This window comes from Gymnoscopelus microlampas (genome assembly GCF_963454915.1).
Source record: "Gymnoscopelus microlampas genome assembly, chromosome: 2".
Taxonomy (NCBI): domain Eukaryota; kingdom Metazoa; phylum Chordata; class Actinopteri; order Myctophiformes; family Myctophidae; genus Gymnoscopelus; species Gymnoscopelus microlampas.
The window spans coordinates 23,195,063-23,212,397 of NC_139939.1; positions in this window are offsets into that span (position 1 = coordinate 23,195,063).

Genomic DNA, 17,335 nt, shown 5'->3' on the forward strand with positions numbered 1-17,335 from the left:
GCAAACCTCGCACCGGAAGTTCGATGAAATATTGCAGTGGATGGAGCCGTTGATGGAGCCGGCTGGACTAGCTCATGAACAAATATTATTTCTGAATGATTGCGACATTAGTCATATAATCGGTTCAGGAATATAAAAGAAGACATGTTACAAGTTGTTTTCTAATCACTTGATTTTCAATGTGCACAGTACATCATTTTATTGAGGCATCTAAACAGCGGCAAGTATCGTTTCTGTCTCTGAGGTATCGCGAGATTTGGTCAGCAGACAGGAAATGACAGTCTCACGAATCACGATACTTTGACCGTTCAGAAACATACTTTGTGCTCTTTAGATACCTCTATAAAATTATACAGTGTACACATCGAAAAGCAACACAGCAGAAAACAATGTGTGATATGTCTTCTTTTATCTTCCTGGGCCGAGTATTTTATAAAGGTCTCAATCGTTCACAAGTGTTTGTTCACAAGCTGTCCAGTCGGCTCTCATTGGCTCCAATGTTATTTCACTGAACTTTCGGTGTGAGTCTGCCACCCAGTGCGACGAATCTGCCGGCTGGAATTGCTGGATAGAAAAAATTACGTCGGCGTCCTTTCCTTTAGATTCCTTGGTTGTGACGACCCTCAAATGAATACACAAATTAATAAAATAAATAAAACCAAAATAACTTAATTTAACCTACACCCTGCTTGTCTTGCTGTTGCTGGGGCTGATTGGCAGGGTGGAGTCTGAGGGATCGTCTGGTAGATTGGGGCACACCTGGGCTTGGTGTCTCCAGGCTATAAATACCTGTGCCTCACAACTTACTTGCTCTCCCCTCGCCAGGCTACTTCAGTTCATATGCTTATCTTTTTGCCTTGATACTGGCCTACCTTGACTAATTCTGTGGTTATATTAATTTATTTATGTTTATTAGCCTACTTGAATAATGATATTTTGGTTATAATTTCAATTGTGCCCGAGTTTCCCCTTTGTTTACAAATGTGAGCCAGTTGTAACATTGTAAAGAACCATAGCAATTGCATTTAATTGATGATATACTGTACAGCGAGGTAGGTAGCATGGGACAGATGTAGTCTCTCACTAGCCTCTCAAAGCATTTACTGACAATAGAGGTCTACAGTCATTAAGACATGTTACCTTGGAGTGCCTGGGGACAGAACAATGGTGGACATTTTGAAGCTTGCGTGAACCACAGCCTGGGAGAGGACCTACTGGTAAGGATAAGGATAATTCCTTTTAACAGGTCGTTCATGAAAGTCCTTGCGGTCTTGTTTCCAATGAGAACCTGTAAGCAATTAGGGGTTAAGAGTCTTGCTCAGGGACAAATTTCATTTCATCGACACATATACTGTCCTGGCCGGGAATCGTACCTGCGGCAACCAGGGCCTCTAGCTCCCTAGGTGGGATCACTAACCACTCAGCTACGGCCGCAATGGTCCTCACATGCTTTGAGGTTGAGCTTTGTTGGTGTGAAACAGTGTCATGCCTAGCCATCCTTCACTGATAGACGTTGTGAGGGGGGGAAGGCATTCTGACACAGACAACATTTGGCAGACGTACACATAGACCCATATGCATTGCTGTATTGGAGGGGGAACACAGTCTAATGGGGATATGTACCTTGGGTCATAGTCCATGTGCTACATGTAGACTATGAATTGGCCTTTAGGCTATAACATTGTAACATCATGTTTGTCCTAGTGATGACTGTAAAGAAAAAGAGAAGGTCTGCACACCGTCTTAATGCTCCCAAAATAATGTATTAATAGAGCGGTAAAACAAATAACAGTATCCTAGGACAACTTGCCACACTACCTTTTGATGTGCCCAATGTCCAAAGATTTGTCTTCTTACAATCATTCACTCTGGTTGGCCTCTAGTCTAATGATGTGATGACAGTCCTTTTCTTATATGTGCACCACCACAAAACATTGACATCACATGCCGCAGACAGATGGAAAAATAGAATTAGGGTATGCTTTCTGGTGTAGATTTTCACTCTATTGAGTGCACCTTTCTGGTTTGTATGTTGTATGTTTCGATTTTTATTAGGTAGTTTACCTACCAAGGTATCTAGTATCACTGTGTGTACATGTAGTACGTTATGTTCTAATGCATATTACTTTGCCTTTTGAATGTCTTGAAATGTGTTTCCACCCTCCGTATCAAATTATATATTGATAATATTCAACACCATATTTTCTTGGAAAAGTAATATTTATTGACTTCCATTTTAAAGTGCATAATTGATTGAAATTCACAAAAATAATCTGACTTACTATCCAATCAAATCCATGTATATACATAATGAGTGTCTCCAAGGAGAAGAGGTAGAGGGATAGCAGAGCAAGATTTCACAATAATGGAAATCAAATCCAAAGATGAATTCAAAAGATGTTGTCCTTTCAATTATTTCTCTCTCAGAAACCACATAGTCCTTTCATTTTCAAAGGAAGAGGAGAGGAGGAAGTGGGAATGTGGCCATATTTGACTAGGTGTTGCTTATTTGTGCCAACATACATTAAAGTGGGAAATAGGGGGGGACAAGGGGAAGAAGGGAAGGAGGGGGGGGCACACAGCCCAAGGAACAAGGCATGGGACAGGAGAGAACTCTAGACGTCCCTGTATGCTGCAAGGTCTCTCTCTGAGCTTCATGTCGCCAAAGATATCTCGCTCAGGAACCCAGAGGAGGATTGACGTTTTTTTTTCAAGTGACTCATGAAAAGAGGAACAAATGAAAGGGAAGTATTGGCAACGGCGGGAGTAAAGGCAAAGGAAGAGGGCTACACAATTCCATATTTCGCCAGGTCGCTGAGCTCCATGTCACCGAAGGCTTCCCATGGGCAGACCACTGTGATGTCTGTGCCAAGACCCTCCATGCCAGGGATATCATCCCCGAATCTGATTGGATAAAAAAGAGTAGAAGTAAGCTACAATGAGATGCATGAACCAGAGTTCTTGCTGAGCTCATAGTAAAGTAGTACTCTAAATCCTTACCCCTTCTGGCCAGGCTTGGGGGCCTTGCTCTTGAAGGTGCGGGTGGTCCTCGCCTTGAACTTGGGGGGTGCCTTCTTGTCAGCGGGAGCTGCAACATCTGCCATTTTGTTCAGGTACTGACAAAGAAAGAGAAGAAGGTAAGACACCAGTACTAGCTTTGACCAAATGTCTTATCTCTCTTCCACTCCATGATTAAGCTCAAGTAAAGAAAAGAGTTGCATGACTGACCGGTGGACTGACTGGTATTAAGTTAGTGTCTAATCTCTAATCTGATCCCTCTTCTGACAAACCAAGTATGCATTTCATTTTACAAGACACAGCTTGTGACTTGTGACTATTCAACACAAACAAAAATGAAACATAATCATACATTATTTTCAGTGAAAACTACTACAGTAGATTCCACCTCCGCTGTGATATTCTATCAAGAGATCACTGCTGTGATTAAACTTTGTGACAGATCTCAAATATCAAATAAATCAAGTGAAGAAGGCTAAACATAATGTAGTTTCATCTCACCTGATTTGCAGTAGTGATACTGTAGATACTTCTGGTTGGTGTCTCTCAAACGAGTTGCTTGCTTGCGTCTTTCTTCTCTCTGTCAAACTGTCCCTTTATACTCATCCTGCTAATCCCTTAAGATGTTCACTGATGTTATTACATCATCTCATGTCTTTTTAAGTCTCCACTACATCTTTGGTCTCAGCTCACCCACAAATAGACAAGGTTTTCTTATTTGAGAGATAAGAATGATAATTATTTTAAGGTGACTTTCTTGGGTCTGGGTGGTTTTATTTCTTCTTTTGTTGACCGATTGATTGATTGATTGAATAGTTTATTTACAGTTAACAAAATAGTACAGAGGTACAATTATACAATAATGCTAAAAGGATAACACAAAACGTCCTAAGGGCTTGTTTGGGGTCCTGTGTATTCAATTCATCAAGACATTTAAAGACATACAATAACATGCAAGAAATCATAACATTTTGTCATCTGAAAATAATAAGGAACAATCAATCATGTAAAATGAAACAAAACATAACACTATCAAACATAAATAAATGGGACAGCGTACAATAATATATTACACCAGATTTAGATAAAAGCTAATTTGTGGTCTCTGGGTGGGAACTAGGTTACAGCATTAAAAGCAGGTAAAATGAGGGAATCCTTTTTAAAACATGATCAATAACACAAATAATAATACTTAAGTTAAACTACTTGTACCATCAGTAAAAACGGCTACAGAACCATAGATTAACGTAAAATTCACATGCTGTGTATAGTAGACACTTAAAAGAGCTATTGACTGCACATTCTATGCATAATATTAAAGCTGTTGACTGTCTTGGACAATGCAAGGTTTAAGGCGTTTTTCCCCCATCTACTACTATAGAACACCACATCATTATTAAGTTCAACTTAAAGTCAAAATGACTGTAATATTATTATTATTTCATATGAATTTCAGTGTAAACTGTCTGATATTGTAAAATCTCAATACAAATATAGAAGACCCCACATCTGCGCTCAGTGCTGACGCTGAGCATATGCTGATTGGCAGAATTTAACTACTGGTACGGTGGTTAAATTGGTAAATATTGTTCCAGTGTTGTCCCTATGTTACCTTCGTTCCACTCGAAATAGGTTCTGAGGGATGATCTGAGATTGAAATAGAAAGGAACAGTCTGTTGTCCTTTAAGTAGTCGCTGAGTTACTAATTCCCTCAAGGATGATTAAAGCAGTCTTCTATTCATAACGTTGACTTCAACCTTACAACACAAATACAGTATGTGTTTCTGGCAACTATACAAGATGAAATTAGGGCAAAAGTTTTTACAAGGCTTGAGAGGCTTAAGGCTGATCAGTGGATTTGGTTTCTGAAGATGTATGACATAATACTGACAATCAATAGCTTAAATATTATGCATAAAATGTGCAGTCATTAGCTCTTTTAAGTGTCTACTATATGCACAGCATGTGCAGTATTTCGCAGCAATGAATTTTGAATTTGACATTAATTCATGATGCTATAGCAGTTTTTACTGATGGTAGGCCTACAAGTAGTTTAACTTAAGTATTATAATTTGTGTTATTGACCATGTTTTTAAAACAAAAATCTCTCATTTTACCTGCTTTTAATGCTTTAACCTACTTCCCACCCAGAGACCACAAATTCGTTTTTATCTAAATCTGGTGTAATATATTATTGTACGCTGTCCCTTGAAAAAATTAAGACATTTGAAATATAAACTTTGAATTCAAAACTGATGCTGTTTGTACTTAAGCAAGTAAGGCTACTAAAATATACTATTTTGATGAGTCATGAGAAGGTAAATGTGGGGCAAATATGGTAGCATACTGTACTGTATGTTGTCAATTTGATGGATTTGCAAATGGTCATCTCTTTGGTCACCAGGATGCAACATTTTGCTTCATTCCTTATTTGTGCGGTGTTCTGCTGTTTTCTACAGTATTTTGCTCTTGGCTTTATTTTTACGTTTGTTGTTATTATGTGTTGTTTCCTTTAACATGATTGATCGTTCCTTATTATTTTAAGATGACGAAAAAGAAGACCTGTATGGAGAAAAAAAAGACTCACCCAGACCCAAGAAAGTCGGCCTACAATAATTATCATTCTTATATCTCAAATAAGAAAACCTTCTATTTGTGGGTGAGCTGAGACCAAAGATTGAGTGGGACTTAAAAAGACATGAGATGATGTAATGGCATCAGTGAACATCCTAAGGGATTAGCAGGATGAGTATAAAGGGACCGACAGTCTGACAGAGAAGAAAGACGCAAGTAAGCAACTCGCCTGAGACACCAACCAGAATCATTTACAGTATCACTACTGCAAATCAGGTGAGATGAAACTACATGTTTAGCCTGCTTCACTTGATTTATTTGATATTTGAGATCTGTCAGAGAGTTTAATCACAGCAGTGATCTCTCTTGTTAGAATATCACAGCGGCGGTGGAATCTATAGTGTGGTTCTGAGGAGTAGTTTTCACTGAAAATAATGTATGATTATGTTTCACTTTTGTTTGTGTTGAATAGTCACAAGTCACAAGCTTTTCTGCGTATTGTAAAATGAAATGCATACTTGGTTTGTCAGAAGGGGATCAGATTAGACACTAGTCGTTAATGTAACTTAAGGGTCTCCTAATACCAGTCAGTCATACAACTGTTTTCTTTACACTTAATTACTGGAAAAGTTATAATAATACATACTTAATTATGGAGTGGAAGAGAGATGTATACTGTACGACATTTGGTCAAAGTTATACACTCTGGTAGCTTACCTTCTCTTTCTTTGTCAGTACCTGAACAAAATGGCAGATGTTGCAGCTCCCGCTGACAAGAAGGCACCCCCCAAGTTCAAGGCGAGGACCACCCGCACCTTCAAGAGCAAGGCCCCCAAGCCTGGCCAGAAGGGGTAAGGATTTAGAGTACTACTTTACTATGACCTCAGCAAAAACTCTGGTTTATGCATCTTATTGTAGCTTACTTCTACTCATGATGCCTTTTTTATCCAATCAGATTCGGGGATGATATCCCTGGCATGGAGGGTCTTGGCACAGACATCACAGTGGTCTGCCCATGGGAAGCCTTCGGTGACATGGAGCTCAGCGACCTGGCGAAATATGGAATTGTGTAGCCCCCTTCCTTTGCCTTAACCCCTGCCATTGCCCTTTCATTTGTTCCTCTTTTCTTGAGGCACTTGAAAAACCCTGTCAATGTCCTCTGGGTTCCTGAGCGAGATATCTTTGGCGACATGAAGCGCAGAGAGAGACCTTGCAGCATACAGGGACGTCTAGAGTTCTCTCCTGTCCCATGCCTTGTTCCTTGGGCTGTGTGCCCAAGGAACCCCGCCCCCCTCCTCTTCTTCCCCTCCTCCCCCCCATTTCCCACATGAATGTATGTAGGCACAAATAAGCAACACCTGGTCAAATATGGCCACATTCCCACTCCCCCCTCTTCTCTTCTCTTGAAAATGGATTTGATTTCCATTATTGTGAAATCTTATTGCTCTGCTATCCCTCTACCTCCTCTCCTCAGAGCCACTCGTTATGTATATACATGGGTTTGTTTGGAAAGCAAGTCAGATTCTTTTTGTGAATTTGAATGTCAATTATGCACTCTATTAATTCAACAATGATCATTTCCTGTGCACTCTGCCAATAGAAATGGAAGTCAATAAATATTACTTTTCCAAGAAAATGTGGTGTTGAATATATTATCAATATATCATTTATACAGAGGGTGGAAACACATTTCATGACATTCAAAAGGCAAAGTAATATGCATTAGAATATAACATACCGTACATGTACACACAGTGATACTAGTAGGTAAACTACCAAAACAAAAATAAAATAATACAATTTACAGGCATTCATCAGACAATGCTCTTATATCTAGAGAGACTTACTGTACAAAAGTACAAGATCAGAGGAAGCACTATGAACAGGTGGTAGGCTAAAAACTAACTACAATAACAAGTTGACATCAGACCTGGCATCTATAAATGACATAGTATAGCATCTGTCAACAATATATCTAGCATCTATCTAAACAATATAACCATAGTCTATCTAAATAGTCAAGTAGGAAGTGCCGATGCAAAGACAACCAGAAAGGTGTGCTCAGTAGAATAGTCTACAAATCTGCACCAGGCAGGAAGCATAACCTCCATCCATTTTTCCATCTGTCTGGGGCATGTGATGGCAATGTTTTGGGGTGATGCGCATATAAGAAAGGGACTGTCATCACTTCCTTACAGGCCAACCAGAGTGAATGGTTGTATGAAGACAAGTCTTTGGACAGTGAGCACATCAAAAGGTAGTGTGGCAAGTTGTTATCACTATGACAAACATGTTACAACCACAATGTTATTTCCTAAAGGCCAAGTCATAGTCTACATGTAGCATGTGGACAATGATGGCACAGTACATATCCCCATTATACTGTGTTCCCCCTCCAATACAGTAATGCGTATGGGTCTATCTGTACGTCTGCCAAATGTTGTGTCCGTGTCAGAATGTGTTCCACCCTCACTACGATGTCTAATAATGAAGGATGACTTGGCATGACACTGTTTCACACCAACATGCACTATCGCTGCATCCTCAAAGCATGCGAGGACCAGTAGGTCTAGCCTCGCGTAGCCAGACTATATCACTGCGTGGATATGAGTCTGGTGCTTCCATGAGGACGTTTTTTCCTAAGGGGCGGGATCAAAACAATGGCCCTCGACGCAATTGGTTAGACCTACAACCAACTACCAATTACAGTCTCCCATATTCGAATACTGGGCCCTGATTGGTCACCCACGTCTTCTGGAGCAGGAAATGTAGACCTCTGGAGACCTGGAGACCTCTATTGTCAGTAAATGCTTTTTGAGAGGCTAGTGAGAGACTAAATCTGTCCCATGCTACCTGCCTGGCTGTACAGTAGGCTATATCATCAATGCAATTGCTATGGATATTTACACTGTTACAACTGTCTCACATTTGTAACAAAGGGGAAACTCAGGCATAATTGAAATTATAACCAAAGGTCTTTATTCAAGTAATAAGCATAGATAAATCAATATAACCACAGAATTAGTCAAGGTAGGAGAGTATCAGTGTGTCAGCAGTGTGTGGATGGAAGTGTAAAGTGCAACATGAATGCTGTGAGGTGTAAACCAAAAAGATATGCACATGAACTTAAGCAGCCTGGAGAGGAGAAAGCATGAATGAGGTGAGGCACAGGTATTTATAGCCTGGACACACCAAGCCCAGTGTGCCCCAATCTACCAGACGATCCCTCAGACTCCACCCTGCCAATCAGCCCCAGCAGCAGCAACAACAAGCAGGGTGGGTGAGGGTTGTCACAACTCCACCCTCTCGCACCTGGATGAGGGGAACAACAGATGTGTCCGTATGCTGTTCGTTGTCTACAGCTCGGCGTTCAGCACAATAGTCCCAACCAAGCTTGACACAAAGCGCAGGTCTTTTAGCTTTTTTAACCTAGGTTTGTACCTATGTGCAACTGGATAGAGACTGCCCACCGGGACAAGGATACTTTGGTGTCAGGAGAACAGCCTTGCTTTCAATGTCAACAAGACCAAGGAGCTGATCATGGACTACAGGAGGCCGGGGAGAGAGCACGCCCCTATCTACATCAGTGCAGTGGAGAGGGTCAGGGACTTCAAGTTCCTCTGCGCACACATCGCTCACACACCATGCATGTAGTGCCTCTGTCGCCTGAAGAAATACAGAGTGAGTCCCCGCATCCTGAGGTCATCTATGTCCCTCCTGTAGTCCACGATCAGCTCCTTGGTCTTGTCGACATTGAGAGCGAGGCCGTTCTCCTGACACCAAATCATGCTACCAAGTATCCTTGTCCCGATTGGCAGTCTCGCCATCATCGACACTCCAAAAATCACGTGTTGTCGGCATACTTGATGATGACACAGGAGCTGTGCAAGGCCAGTCTGGCCACACAGTTTAAAATAATAATTAAAGTCCACACAACAAACAGCATTGCACCTAAAATGTTTTTTATTTATTTTATTTCGGCCACACATGGCCTTCATCAGGACACAGTCATGTGTGTACAGGGATTAGAGGAGTGGATTCAGCACGCAGCCCGAGAGAGGGTGCTGTTGTAATGATCCTCACCCACCCTGCTTGTTGTTGCTGCTGCTGGGGCTGATTGGCAGGGTGGAGACTCAGGGATCGTCTGGTAGATTGGGGCACACCTTGGCTTGGTGTGTCCAGACTATACACTAATCCACGGAGCGCTGCCCTGCGCGCAGCCATTGCTGCGGTGTCAACGCTCCGCGGACGCGACACCGCAGCAATGGCCGCTTACAGGCAGCGCGTCTGTGGATTCGTCTATAAACACCCTTGCCTCACCTCGTTTATTCTTTCTCCTCTCCAGGCTGCATCAGTTCATGTGCTTATATTTTTCGTTTACACGTAGCCTACCTCACAACATTCATGTTGCATTTTACCCTTCCAACATGCCACACTACCCTTTGATGTGCTCACTGTCCAAAGATTTGTCTTCATACAACCATTCACTCTGGTTGTCCTTTTCTTATATGCGCATCACCCCAAAACATTGACATCACATGCCCCAGACAGATGGAAAAATGGAAGGAGGCTATGCTTCCTGGGGCAGATTTGCACTCGGCTACTACTTGACTATAGATAGACGTTTGTTACGTTCTTTAGATAGATGCTAGATATGTTGTTTACTTGTTGACAAATGCTACATGTACACTATGTAATGTATAGATGTACAGTAAGTATCTCTGGATATAAGAGCATTGTCTAATGAATACCTGTAAAATATATATATATTTTGTTTTGGTAGTTTACCTACTAGTATCACTGTGTGTACATTATATTCTAATGCATATTACTTTAACTTTTGAATGTCATGAAATGTGTTTCCACCCTCAGTATCAAATGATATATTGATAATATTATACACATAATATAACACATTTTGCTGGGGAAATTATATTTATTGAGTTCCATTTCTATTGGAGAAGAGGTAGAGGGATAGAGCAAGATTTCACAACATTGGAAATCAAATACAAATACAGGAATTCAAACGATGTTGTCCTTTCAATTACAGTATTTCTCGTCATATAGGCTAAAACTTAATGTCACATAGTCCTTTCATTTTCAAGGGAAATGGAGAGGAGGAAGTGGGAATGCGACCACATTTGACTAGGTGTCGCCTATTTGTGCCAACATACATTAGGGAAATGGGGGGGGGGGGGGCACACAGCCCAAGGAACAAGTGGGAGGAAATAATGCAGCAAGGTCTCTCTCTGCGCTTCATGTCGCTACAGATATCTCGTTCAGGAACCCAGGGGAGGATTGACAGGGTTTTTCAAGTGTCTCATGAAATGAGGAACACATGAAAGGGAAGAATTGCCAATGGCAGGGGTAAAGACAGAGGAAGGTGGCTACACAATTCCATATTTCGCCAGGTCGCTGAGCTCCATGTCACCGAAGGCTTCCCATGGGCAGACCACTGTGATGTCTGTGCCAAGACCCTCCATGCCAGGGATATCATCCCCGAATCTGATTGGATAAAAGAGGCATCATGAGTAGAAAAGTAAGCTACAATGAGATGCATAAACCAGAGTTTTTGCTGAGCTCATAGTAAAGTAGTACTCTAAATCCTTACCCCTTCTGGCCAGGCTTGGGGGCCTTGCTCTTGAAGGTGCGGGTGGTCCTCGCCTTGAACTTGGGGGGTGCCTTCTTGTCAGCGGGAGCTGCAACATCTGCCATTTTGTTTACTGACAAAGAAAGATAAGAAGGTAAGCTACCAAAGTGTACTGCCACCCTAAAGTCAGACTGCTTTTGCCATTGCGCTGGCCACACAGGTATCGGCATACATTGCAAAATCTTAAACATAGTTTTAACTCATGATTTGCCATACCTTATTAAAATTGCATTGAAAGTTTCCTGCTTGTTAACTTCAAACTAATGTCTTAGCACTCATACATCTCTCTTCTGCTCCATGATTAAGCTCAAGTAAAGAAAAGAGTTAGTGACTGACTGGTATTAGGAGACCTTTAAGTTACATAACCATCACCAATGTCTAATCTGATCCCTCTTCTGACAAACCAAGTATGCATTTCATTTTACAAAAGAGAACAGGAAAGCTTGTGCTGATTTCTATATAGCATTGTATGATGACTGTTCTACACAAGCACAAATGAAACATAATCATACATTATTTTCAGTGAAAACTACTCTGCAGGACCACACAGTAGATTCCACGAGAGATCACTGCTGTGATCTCTTGATTTGAACTCTCTGACAAATCTCAAATATCAAATGAATCAAGTGAAGCAGGCTAAACATAATATAGTTTCATCTCACCTTATTTGCAGTAGTGATACTGTAGATACTTCTGGTTGGTGTCTCTCAAACGAGTTGCTTTGCGTCTTTCTTCTCTCTGTCAAACTGTCCCTTTATACTCATCCTGCTAATCCCTTAAGATGTTTACTGATGTCATTACACCATCCCATGACTTTTTAAGTCCCACTACATCTTTGGTCTTTAAAAGTATACATGGCACTGACATGTGTGTCTACGCTTTAAAAGAGGCTGTCAGTAAGTACGTAAACATAATTCCACCATGTTTACGTGCTACCTGGATGCTTCTAGAGAATTTTACAGCATTAACTATGGTAAACTGTTTGGTAAAACTATGGTAAAACTATGAGAGAGAGGGATTCCTTCCTACTTAATTTGTGTTTTACATTTCTGGTACTCCCATCAAATCATGCAAGTCAGATGGGGTGATACTACATCGGAGCCCTTCCTAGTGACAAACGGGGTTAGACAGGGTGGGATTTTATCACCTGTGCTTTTTAATCCGTATATGGATGAACTCTCTAAAAGTCTTAAAATGTGTAGGACTGGTTGTATGGTGGGAGAAAGGCTCCTTAACCATTTACTGTACGCGGATGACCTCGTCATCTCCCCGGTTCCATTGTACCGGTGCCAAGATAGGAGACATGTTACATTCTTCATTCATGCCCAGGGGAAATGAATGAATGAAGAATGCAACATGTCTCCTTTCTTGTAATTGTCACCGGTACAACGGCACCGCCTGTGACCCTACTATAAAAAGCATTGTCTTGGTCACCTGCAATTTTCTAAAACACTTTTGTAAAATTAGTTTTTAAAATCTCAAAATTAATAAATAATACTCTGTCCCAAAATAGGGATAATTCTGGGCACCGCCATTCTGCTCTTGTCTTTCACATATATGGTATCTTGTTCAGTATAAAATAAGTATTTTTTTGACCAATTGTCGAAGCTGATTCATGAACGGCATTCATGCCTGATGTCCCCAGTGACAGTTGTTAGTCGTTATTTTATTTTTTTATTCGTGTAAAAACTCATTGTCAAACGGAAATGTATTATGTCTATTTTGTATGTTTACATATTGAGAAGTGAGTTAATTAACATCTATCAGTACTCATGATCCGCAATCACCTTCCAGGTGTGGGGTGTGATCTTCATGTTAAGTGATCACTGATCAGTTGTGATGTTGTTCACCTGTACACTGTCACCTCCGCCACCTCTAAAGGAAGCAGACGCCCCTAATTCTGCACACTGATGAAGGCTGGATAGCCGAAATATTTGTCCATTCTAGAGACATGTAAGAAATAATAAAAAAGTAACTTTGCCACTCTGAGACCCATTTTTTTTTTATAAATGTTGTTGATCTAAGAGGATGTCGCATCAGAGGAGTCAGACTAGTTTTTAATTTATTTGCAAATGGTCATATCTTTGATATGCAACATTTTTGCTGCATTCTTCATTTGTGCAGTGTACTGCTGTTTTCTACAATATTTTGCTCTTGGCTTAATAGTCATCTCTAGTGATATGCCAGTTACAATTTGCAGCCACCTGTAGGTGCTCTTTTAGAGCGGTTTTTGAGGAGGGTAAGGAGTTACACTTTTGTATGACTGTTGGCAGGCCATTCCACATTCTGACGGCATCTCATTGTAGTTTGCTTCTACTCATGATGCCTCTTTTATCTCAAATAGAAAAACATTGTCTATTTTGAGGGCTCACCACATCTGACTTGCATGGTTTATAGTACCAGGAATGTAAAAAAAAAAGCTTGCTCTTGTAGTTTTGCAAACAGTTTACCATGGTTAATGGGGTCAAAGACTTTAGAAGCATCCATGGAAGCACGTAAACATGGTGGAATTATGTTTAATGTACTTACTGACAGCCTCTTTTAAAGCGTAGTCACACATGTCAGTGCCATGTATACTTTTAAACCTCTAAAGTCGGTCAGGACTCTCATGACCCAAATTGCATTATAAAACAAAATGTGAGACGCCAGAGGGTTAAAGACCAAAGATGGAGTGGGACTTAAAGAGACATGAGATGATGTAATGACATCAGTTCCCACCCAGAGACCACAAATTAGCTTAAATCTGGTGTAATATTTTATTGTATGCTGTCCCATTTATTTTTATGTTTGATAGTGTTACGTGTTGTTTCCTTTTACGTGATTGATTGTTCTTTATTATTTTCAGATGACAAAAAATACTTATATGAATTGTTTTCTGTACATATACTTTTATTGCTACTAGCGTTGATGATTTATTGCATGTTATTGTATGTCTTTAAATGTCTCGATGAATTGAATACACAGGACCACAATGGAAACAAGCCCTCAGGACTCTTTGTGTTATCCTTTTAGCATTATTGTATAATTGTACCACTGTACTATTTTGTTAACTGTAAATAAACTATTCAATCAATCAATCAATCAATTAATCAATCCAATCAATCAATCGGTCAACAAAAGAAGAAAAAAAAAGCCACCCAGACCCAAGAAAGTCACCTTAAAATAATTAGCATTCTTATATCTCAAATAAGAAAACCTTGTCTATTTGTGGGTGAGCTGAGACCAAAGATTGAGTGGGACTTAAAAAGACATGAGATGATGTAATGACATCAGTGAACATCTTAAGGGATTAGCAGGATGAGTATAAAGGGACAGTTTGACAGAGAGAAGAAAGACGCAAGTAAGCAACTCGTTTGAGAGACATCAGAAGTATCTACAGTATCCACTACTGCAAATCAGGTGAGAAGAAACTTTTAAGAAATTATGTTTAGCCTGCTTCGATTGATTTTCTTGATATTTGAGATCTGTCAGAGTGTTTAATCACAGCAGTGATCTCTTGATAGAATATCACAGCAAAGGTGTTATCCATAGTGTGGTCTTGCAGAGAGTTTTCACAGAAAAGTATGCATGATTATGTTTCATTTTTGTTTTTGTTGAACAGTCATCGTACAATGCTGTATAGAAATCAGCACATATACTGTACATATACCTGGTTTGTCAGAGGAGGTCGATAATGTAACCTAAAGGTCTCCTAATACCAGTCAGTCACTAACACTTTTCTTTACTTGAGCTTAATTTTGGAGTGGAAGAGAGATGTACGTATAAGTACTCAGACATTTGTTCAAAGCTAATAAGCAGGAAGAACATTTTAATTATGTTTGGCAAATTACGAGTTAAAACTATGTCAAATGCCTTGCTGGCCGGTGCAATGGCAAAATAAGTCTGACTTTACGGTCGCAGTACACTCTGGGATCTTACCTTCTTCTCTTTCTTTGTCAGTACCTGAACAAAATGGCAGATGTTGCAGCTCCCGCCGACAAGAAGGCACCCCCCAAGTTCAAGGCGAGGACAACCCGCACCTTCAAGAGCAAGGCCCCCAAGCCTGGCCAGAAGGGGTAAGGATTTAGAGTACTACTTTACTATGAGCTCAGCAAAAACTCAGATTTTTGCATCTTATTGTAGCTTACTTCTACTCATGATGCCTCTTTTATCCAATCAGATTCGGGGATGATATCCCTGGCATGGAGGGTCTTGGCACAGACATCACAGTGGTCTGCCCATGGGAAGCCTTTGGTGACATGGAGCTCAGCGACCTGGCGAAATATGGAATTGTGTAGCTCTATTCCTCTGTCTTTACCCCTGCCATTGCCAATACTTCCCTTTCATTTGTTCTTTTCTTGAGGCACTTGAAAAACCCTGTCAATCCTCCTCTGGGTTCCTGAGCGAGATATCTTTGGCGACATGAAGCGCAGAGAGAGACCTTGCAGCATACAGGGACGTCTAGAGTTCTCTCCTGTCCCATGCCTTGTTCCTTGGGCTGTGTGCCTCAACCTTTCCCTTCTTCTTTTCTTTTTGTGAATTTGAATGTCAATTTTGCACTTTATTAATTCAACAATGATCATTTCCTGTGTACTCTGCCAATAGAAATGGAACTCAATAAATATTACTTTCACAAAGAAATGTGGTGTTGAATATATCAATATATAATTTGATACAGAGGGTGGAAACATATTTCGTGATGACATTCAAAATGCAAAGTAAAACACGTATATAACATCATATGTTATGTATTATTATACAACGATATATAATAACACAGTGATACTAGGTAAACTACCAAAACAAAAATTAAAAAAATACAATTTCCAGGCATTCAGCAGACAATGCTCTTATATCCAGAGAGACTTACTGTACAAAAGTACAAGATCAGAGGAAGCACCATGACCCACACTTAATCAACAACATGTGATTGAAAAGTAGAACAATTGTGTGACAAAGTAACTACAATAAAAGGTTTACATCAAACCTGGCATCTATAAATTACATAGTTACATTTGTCAACAAGTAAACAACATACTGTATCTAGCATCTATCTAAACCAGTGGTTCTCAAACTTTTTCACGTCAAGGACCCCCAAATTGACACTTATTAGCCCGCGGACCCCCATTTGAAAAATATATGCCAGGGACCCCCATAAGAGAAGATTTTTACAGCTCTAGCAGTGATTCTCAACCGTTTTAATTTCAAGGACCCCCAGTTTGACATGCATTAGGCTACGGACCCCCATTTAATGGCATTTCTATCCCTGGGACCCCAATTTATATTGTAAAATCAATGTTAATTTAACTCTGAGAGTGTACAAATGGAACCAAATGGATCCGTTAGGGTCCATTTGGTTCCATTTGTACACTCAGAGTTACAGACCCATAAATGTCCATTTGGTTCCTACCCATCATTTAGCTGGGGACCCCCTCAAGTACCCCTGGGGGTCCCCGGATCCCACTTTGAGAACCAATGATCTAAACAACAGAACTAACGTCTGTCTAATCTGTAAATAGTCAACAAGTGGGAAGTGCCGATGCAAAGATAACCAGAAAAATCTGCACATACCCTCCCTCCATTTTTCTGTCTGTCTGGGGCATGTGATAGCAATGTTTTGGGATGGTGCGCAACTGCGCATATAAGAGGACTGTCATCACATCATTACAGACCAACCAGAGTGACAGGCTGTATGGAGACAAATCTTTAGACACTACAGTGAGCACATCAAAAAGTAGTGTGGCATGTTTTCATCACTAGGACTAACATGATGTTACAATGTTACTTACTTACTTAGGCCTTTATATACCTTTCGGAATATTTAGCCATTGATATTGTTGTTTCCACCCTCATCTGTCCTGGGCCATCCTCTCCAGCTGTTTCCACATCAGTCCTTTCTTTTTAACTTCTTGCTCTGTGCTCCTTCTCCAGGTGTTTTGGGATCTTCCTCTGCTTCGTTTGCCTTGTGGGTTCCATGTTAATGCCTGTTTGGTTATTGCCGTTATTGCCGTTCTTCTTAGTGTGTGACCAATCCAGCTCCACTTTCTCCTTATAGGTGTACCTCTAAATGGTAAATGGTGCATTTATATAGTGCTTTTATCCAAAGCGCTTTAC